We start from the raw sequence: 8,240 nt of genomic DNA, 5'->3' as shown, positions 1-8,240 counted from the left end.
CCATTCACTTCGCACAGTGAATTGAAGTGTTGGAACAGACTCCTTCCCTTTCAGAGAAACAGATGTGAGTTTCTTGTGAAAGCTTATAAGTAGATTAAGGCAGTTTCAAAAGAGAGTGATTTTCTCTGAAAGGAGAGCATTTAGAAAGTGAAGCAACACTCCATTCGCTTCGCACAGTGAATTGAAGTGTTGGAAGAGACTGCTTCTCTTTCACAGAAACGCACGTGAGTTTCTTCCTAAAGCTTGTAAGTAGCTTAAGGCCCTTTCAAAGGAAAGTGATTTTCTCTGAAAGGACAGGATTTAGAAAGTGAAGCAACACTCCATTCACTTCGCACAGTGAATTGAAGTGTTGGAACAGACTGCTTCTCTTTCAGAGAAACTCATGTGATTTTCTTGTGAATGCTTGTAGGTAGCTTGAGGCAGTTTCAAAAGAGAGTGATTTTCTCTGAAAGGACAGCATTTAGAAAATGAAGCAACACTCCATTCCCTTCGTGCAGTGAATTGAAGTGTTAGAACAGACTGCTTCTCTTTCAGAGAAACGCATGTGAGTTTCTGTTGAATGCTTGCAACATTTGAAGAACTTAAGGCTCTTTCAAAGGAAAGTTATTTTCTCTAAAAGGACAGCATTTAGAAAGTGAAGCAACACTCCATTCACTTCGCACAGTGAATTGAAGTGTTGGAACAGATTGCTTCTCTTTCAGAGAAACTCACGTGAGTCTCTGGTGAATGCTTTTAAGTAGTTTAAGGCACGATCAAAGGAAAGTGATTTTCTCTGAAAGGATAGCATTTAGAACGTGAAGCAACACTCCATTCACATCGCACAGTGAATTGAAGTGTTGGAACCGACTGCTTCTCTTTCAGAGAAACTCATGTGAGTCTCTGGTGAAAGCTAGTAAGTTGCTTAAGGCACATTCAAAGGAAAGTGATTTTCTCAGAAATGACAGCATTTAGAAAGTGAAGCAACACTCTATTCACTTCGCACAATGAATTGAAGTGTTGGAACACTCTGCTTCTCTTTCAGAGAAATGCATGTGAGTTTCTTCTGAGTGCTTGTAAGTGGCTTAAGGCACGTTGAAAGGAAAGTGATTTTCTCTGAAAGGACAGCATTTAGAAAGTAAAGCAACACTCCATTCACTTCCCACAGAGAATTGAAGTGTTGGAACAGACTCCTTCTCTTTCAGAGAAACAGATGTGAGTTTCTTGTGAAAGCTTATAAGTAGATTAAGGCAGTTTCAAAAGAGAGTGATTTTCTCTGAAAGGAGAGCATTTAGAAAGTGAAGCAACACTCCATTCACTTCGCACAGTGAATTGAAGTGTTGGAACAGACTGCTTCTCTTTAAGAGAAACGCATGTGAGTTTCTTCTGAATTCTTGTAAGTAGCTTAAGGCACTTTCAAAGGAAAGTGATTTTCTCTGAAAGGACAGCATTTAGAAAGTGAAGCAACACTCCATTCACATCGCACAGTGAATTGAAGTGTTGGAACAGACTTCTTCTCTTTCAGAGAAACTCATGTGAGTTTCTGGTGATGTTTGTAAGTAGCTTTAGTCACTTAAAAAGAATGTGATTTTCTCTGAAAGAACAGCATTTAGAAAGTGAAGCAACACTCTATTCACTTCGCAAAATGAATTGAAGTGTTGGAACAGACTGCTTCTCTTTCAGAGAAATGCATGTGAGTTTCTTCTGACTGCTTGTAAGTGGCTTAAGGCACGTTGAAAGGAAAGTGATTTTCTCTGAAAGGACAGCATTTAGAAAGTAAAGCAACACTCCATTCACTTCCCACAGAGAATTGAAGTGTTGGAACAGACTCCTTCTCTTTCAGAGAAACAGATGTGAGTTTCTTGTGAAAGCTTATAAGTAGATTAAGGCAGTTTCAAAAAAGAGTGATTTTCTCTGAAAGGAGAGCATTTAGAAAGTGAAGCAACACTCCATTCACTTCGCACAGTGAATTGAAGTGTTGGAACAGACTGCTTCTCTTTCAGAGAAACTCATGTGAGTCTCTGGTGAATGTTTGTAAGTAGCTTTAGTCACTTCCAAAGAATGTGATTTTCTCTGAAAGGACAGCATTCAGAGAGTGAAGCAACACTCTATTCACTTCGCACAATGAATTGAAGTGTTGGAAAAGGTTGCTTCTCTTTCAGAGAAATGCATGTGAGTTTCTTCTGACTGCTTGTAAGTAGCTTAAGGCACTTTGAAAGGAAAGTGATTTTCTCTGAAAGGACAGCATTTAGAAGGTAAAGCAACACTCCATTCACTTCGCACAGTGAATTGAAGTGTTGGAACAGACTCCTTCTCTTTCAGAGAAACAGATGTGAGTTTCTTGTGAAAGCTTATAAGTAGATTAAGGCAGTTTCAAAAGAGAGTGATATTCTCTGAAAGGAGAGCATTTAGAAAGTGAAGTAACACTCCATTCACTTCGCACAGTGAATTGAAGTGTTGGAACAGACTGCTTCTCTTTAAGAGAACGCATGTGAGTTTCTTCTGAATTCTTGTAATTAGCTTAAGGCACTTTCAAAGGAAAGTGATTTTCTCTGAAAGGACAGCATTTAGAAAGTGAAGCAACACTCCATTCAATTCGCACAGTGAATTGAAGTGTTGGAACAGACTGCTTCTCTTTCAGAGAAACGCATGTGAGTTTTTTGTGAATGCTTGAAAGTACTTTATGGCACTTTCAATGGAAAGTGATTTTCTCTGAAAGGACAGCATTTAGAAAGTGAAGCACCACTCCATTCACTTCGCACAGTGAATTGAAGTGTTGGAACAGACTGCTTCTCTTTCACAGAAACGCATGTGAGTTTCTTCCTAAAGCTTGTAAGTAGCTTAAGGCCCTTTCAAAGGAAAGTGATTTTCTCTGAAAGGACAGGATTTAGAAAGTGAAGCAACACTCCATTCACTTCGCACAGTGAATTGAAGTGTTGGAACAGACTGCTTCTCTTTCAGAGAAACTCATGTGAGTTTCTTGTGAATGCTTGTAAGTAGCTTGAGGCAGTTTCAAAAGAGAGTGATTTTCTCTGAAAGGACAGCATTTAGAAAATGAAGCAACACTCCATTCCCTTCGTGCAGTGAATTGAAGTGTTAGAACAGACTGCTTCTCTTTCAGAGAAACGCATGTGAGTTTCTGTTGAATGCTTGCAACATTTGAAGAGCTTAAGGCTCTTTCAAAGGAAAGTGATTTTCTCTAAAAGGACAGCATTTAGAAAGTGAAGCAACACTCCATTCACTTCGCACAGTGAATTGAAGTGTTGGAACAGATTGCTTCTCTTTCAGAGAAACTCACGTGAGTCTCTGGTGAATGCTTGTAAGTAGTTTAAGGCACGATCAAAGGAAAGTGATTTTCTCTGAAAGGATAGCATTTAGAACGTGAAGCAACACTCCATTCACATCGCACAGTGAATTGAAGTGTTGGAACCGACTGCTTCTCTTTCAGAGAAACTCATGTGAGTCTCTGGTGAAAGCTAGTAAGTTGCTTAAGGCACATTCAAAGGAAAGTGATTTTCTCAGAAATGACAGCATTTAGAAGGTGAAGCAACACTCTATTCACTTCGCACAATGAATTGAAGTGTTGGAACACTCTTCTTCTCTTTCAGAGAAATGCATGTGAGTTTCTTCTGAGTGCTTGTAAGTGGCTTAAGGCACGTTGAAAGGAAAGTGATTTTCTCTGAAAGGACAGCATTTAGAAAGAAAAGCAACACTCCATTCACTTCCCACAGAGAATTGAAGTGTTGGAACAGACTCCTTCTCTTTCAGAGAAACAGATGTGAGTTTCTTGTGAAAGCTTTTAAGTAGATTAAGGCAGTTTCAAAAGAGAGTGATTTTCTCTAAAAGGACAGCATTTAGAAAGTGAAGCAACACTCCATTCACTTCGCACAGTGAATTGAAGTGTTGGAACAGATTGCTTCTCTTTCAGAGAAACTCACGTGAGTCTCTGGTGAATGCTTGTAAGTAGTTTAAGGCACGATCAAAGGAAAGTGATTTTCTCTGAAAGGATAGCATTTAGAACGTGAAGCAACACTCCATTCACATCGCACAGTGAATTGAAGTGTTGGAACCGACTGCTTCTCTTTCAGAGAAACTCATGTGAGTCTCTGGTGAAAGCTAGTAAGTTGCTTAAGGCACATTCAAAGTAAAGTGATTTTCTCAGAAATGACAGCATTTAGAAATTGAAGCAACACTCTATTCACTTCGCACAATGAATTGAAGTGTTGGAACACTCTGCTTCTCTTTCAGAGAAATGCATGTGAGTTTCTTCTGAGTGCTTGTAAGTGGCTTAAGGCACGTTGAAAGGAAAGTGATTTTCTCTGAAAGGACAGCATTTAGAAAGTAAAGCAACACTCCATTCACTTCCCACAGAGAATTGAAGTGTTGGAACAGACTCCTTCTCTTTCAGAGAAACAGATGTGAGTTTCTTGTGAAAGCTTATAAGTAGATTAAGGCAGTTTCAAAAGAGAGTGATTTTCTCTGAAAGGAGAGCATTTAGAAATTGAGGCAACACTCCATTCACTTTGCACAGTGAATTGAAGTGTTGGAACAGACTGCTTCTCTTTAAGAGAAACGCATGTGAGTTTCTTCTGAATTCTTGTAAGTAGCTTAAGGCACTTTCAAAGGAAAGTGATTTTCTCTGAAAGGACAGCATTTAGAAAGTGAAGCAACACTCCATTCACTTCGCACAGTGAATTGAAGTGTTAGAACAGACTGCTTCTCTTTCAGAGAAACTCATGTGAGTATCTGGTGAATGTTTGTAAGTAGCTTTAGTCACTTCCAAAGAATGTGATTTTCTCTGAAAGGACAGCATTTAGAGAGTGAAGCAACACTCTATTCACTTCGCACAATGAATTGAAGTGTTGGAACAGACTGCTTCTCTTTCAGAGAAATGCATGTGAGTTTCTTCTGACTGCTTGTAAGTAGCTTAAGGCACTTTGAAAGGAAAGTGATTTTCTCTGAAAGGACAGCATTTAGAAAGTAAAGCAACACTCCATTCACTTCGCACAGTGAATTGAAGTGTTGGAACAGACTGCTTCTCTTTCAGAGAAACGCATGTGAGATTTTTGTGAATGCTTGAAAGTACTTTATGGCACTTTCAATGGAAAGTGATTTTCTCTGAAAGGACAGCATTTAGAAAGTGAAGCACCACTCCATTCACTTTGCACAGTGAATTGAAGTGTTGGAACAGACTGCTTCTCTTTCACAGAAACGCATGTGAGTTTCTTCCTAAAGCTTGCAAGTAGCTTAAGGCCCTTTCAAAGGAAAGTGCTTTTCTCTGAAAGGACAGGATTTAGAAAGTGAAGCAACACTCCATTCACTTCGCACAGTGAATTGAAGTGTTGGAACAGACTGCTTCTCTTTCAGAGAAACTCATGTGAGTTTCTTGTGAATGCTTGTAAGTAGCTTGAGGCAGTTTCAAAAGAGAGTGATTTTCTCTGAAAGGACAGCATTTAGAAAATGAAGCAACACTCCATTCCCTTCGTGCAGTGAATTGAAGTGTTAGAACAGACTGCTTCTCTTTCAGAGAAACGCATGTGAGTTTCTGTTGAATGCTTGCAACATTTGAAGAGCTTAATGCTCTTTCAAAGGAAAGTGATTTTCTCTAAAAGAACAGCATTTAGAAAGTGAAGCAACACTCCATTCACTTCGCACAGTGAATTGAAGTGTTCGAACAGATTGCTTCTCTTTCAGAGAAACTCACGTGAGTCTCTGGTGAATGCTTGTAAGTAGTTTAAGGCACGATCAAAGGAAAGTGATTTTCTCTGAAAGGATAGCATTTAGAACGTGAAGCAACACTCCATTCACATCGCACAGTGAATTGAAGTGTTGGAACCGACTGCTTCTCTTTCAGAGAAACTCATGTGAGTCTCTGGTGAAAGCTAGTAAGTTGCTTAAGGCACATTCAAAGGAAAGTGATTTTCTCAGAAATGACAGCATTTAGAAAGTGAAGCAACACTCTATTCACTTCGCACAATGAATTGAAGTGTTGGAACACTCTGCTTCTCTTTCAGAGAAATGCATGTGAGTTTCTTCTGAGTGCTTGTAAGTGGCTTAAGGCACGTTGAAAGGAAAGTGATTTTCTCTGAAAGGACAGCATTTAGGAAGTAAAGCAACACTCCATTCACTTCCCACAGAGAATTGAAGTGTTGGAACAGACTCCTTCTCTTTCAGAGAAACAGATGTGAGTTTCTTGTGAAAGCTTTTAAGTAAATTAAGGCAGTTTCAAAAGAGAGTGATTTTCTCTGAAAGGAGAGCATTTAGAAAGTGAAGCAACACTCCATTCACTTCGCACAGTGAATTGAAGTGTTGGAACAGACTGCTTCTCTTTAAGAGAAACGCATGTGAGTTTCTTCTGAATTCTTTTAAGTAGCTTAAGGCACTTTCAAAGGAAAGTGATTTTCTCTGAAAGGACAGCATTTAGAAAGTGAAGCAACACTCCATTCACTTCGCACAGTGAATTGAAGTGTTGGAACAGACTGCTTCTCTTTCAGAGAAACTCATGTGAGTCTCTGGTGAATGTTTGTAAGTAGCTTTAGTCACTTCCAAAGAATGTGATTTTCTCTGAAAGGACAGCATTTAGAAAGTGAAGCAACACTCTATTCACTTCGCACAATGAATTGAAGTGTTGGAACAGACTGCTTCTCTTTCAGAGAAATGCATGTGAGTTTCTTCTGACTGCTTGTAAGTAGCTTAAGGCACTTTGAAAGGAAAGTGATTTTCTCTGAAAGGACAGCATTTAGAAAGTAAAGCAACACTCCATTCACTTCGCACAGTGAATTGAAGTGTTGGAACAGACTCCTTCTCTTTCAGAGAAACAGATGTGAGTTTCTTGTGAAAGCTTATAAGTAGATTAAGGCAGTTTCAAAAGAGAGTGATTTTCTCTGAAAGGAGAGCATTTAGAAAGTGAAGCAACACTCCATTCGCTTCGCACAGTGAATTGAAGTGTTGGAACAGACTGCTTCTCTTTCACAGAAACGCATGTGAGTTTCTTCCTAAAGCTTGTAAGTAGCTTAAGGCCCTTTCAAAGGAAAGTGATTTTCTCTGAAAGGACAGGATTTAGAAAGTGAAGCAACACTCCATTCACTTCGCACAGTGAATTGAAGTGTTGGAACAGACTGCTTCTCTTTCAGAGAAACTCATGTGAGTTTCTTGTGAATGCTTGTAAGTAGCTTGAGGCAGTTTCAAAAGAGAGTGATTTTCTCTTAAAGTACAGCATTTAGAAAATGAAGCAACACTCCATTCCCTTCCTGCAGTGAATTGAAGTGTTAGAACAGACTGCTTCTCTTTCAGAGAAACGCATGTGAGTTTCTGTTGAATGCTTGCAACATTTGAAGAGCTTAAGGCTCTTTCAAAGAAAGTGATTTTCTCTAAAAGGACAGCATTTAGAAAGTGAAGCAACACTCCATTCACTTCGCACAGTGAATTGAAGTGTTGGAACAGATTGCTTCTCTTTCAGAGAAACTCACGTGAGTCTCTGGTGAATGCTTGTAAGTAGTTTAAGGCACGATCAAAGGAAAGTGATTTTCTCTGAAAGGATAGCATTTAGAACGTGAAGCAACACTCCATTCACATCGCACAGTGAATTGAAGTGTTGGAACCGACTGCTTCTCTTTCAGAGAAACTCATGTGAGTCTCTGGTGAAAGCTAGTAAGTTGCTTAAGGCACATTCAAAGGAAAGTGATTTTCTCAGAAATGACAGCATTTAGAAAGTGAAGCAACACTCTATTCACTTCGCACAATGAATTGAATTGTTGGAACACTCTGCTTCTCTTTCAGAGAAATGCATGTGAGTTTCTTCTGAGTGCTTGTAAGTGGCTTAAGGCACGTTGAAAGGAAAGTGATTTTCTCTGAAAGGACAGCATTTAGAAAGTAAAGCAACACTCCATTCACTTCCCACAGAGAATTGAAGTGTTGGAACAGACTCCTTCTCTTTCAGAGAAACAGATGTGAGTTTCTTGTGAAAGCTTATAAGTAGATTAAGGCAGTTTCAAAAGAGAGTGATTTTCTCTGAAAGGAGAGCATTTAGAAAGTGAAGCAACACTCCATTCACTTCGCACAGTGAATTGAAGTGTTGGAACAGACTGCTTCTCTTTAAGAGAAACGCATGTGAGTTTCTTCTGAATTCTTGTAAGTAGCTTAAGGCACTTTCAAAGGAAAGTGATTTTCTCTGAAAGGACAGCATTTAGAAAGTGAAGCAACACTCCATTCACTTCGCACAGTGAATTGAAGTGTTGGAACAGACTGCTTCTCTTTCAGAGAAA

The sequence above is a fragment of the Myodes glareolus genome, unplaced genomic scaffold (genome assembly GCF_982192425.1).
Source record: "Myodes glareolus unplaced genomic scaffold, mMyoGla1.1 HAP1_SCAFFOLD_51, whole genome shotgun sequence".
Taxonomy (NCBI): domain Eukaryota; kingdom Metazoa; phylum Chordata; class Mammalia; order Rodentia; family Cricetidae; genus Myodes; species Myodes glareolus.
Note: the sequence above shows the minus strand (reverse complement) of the source record.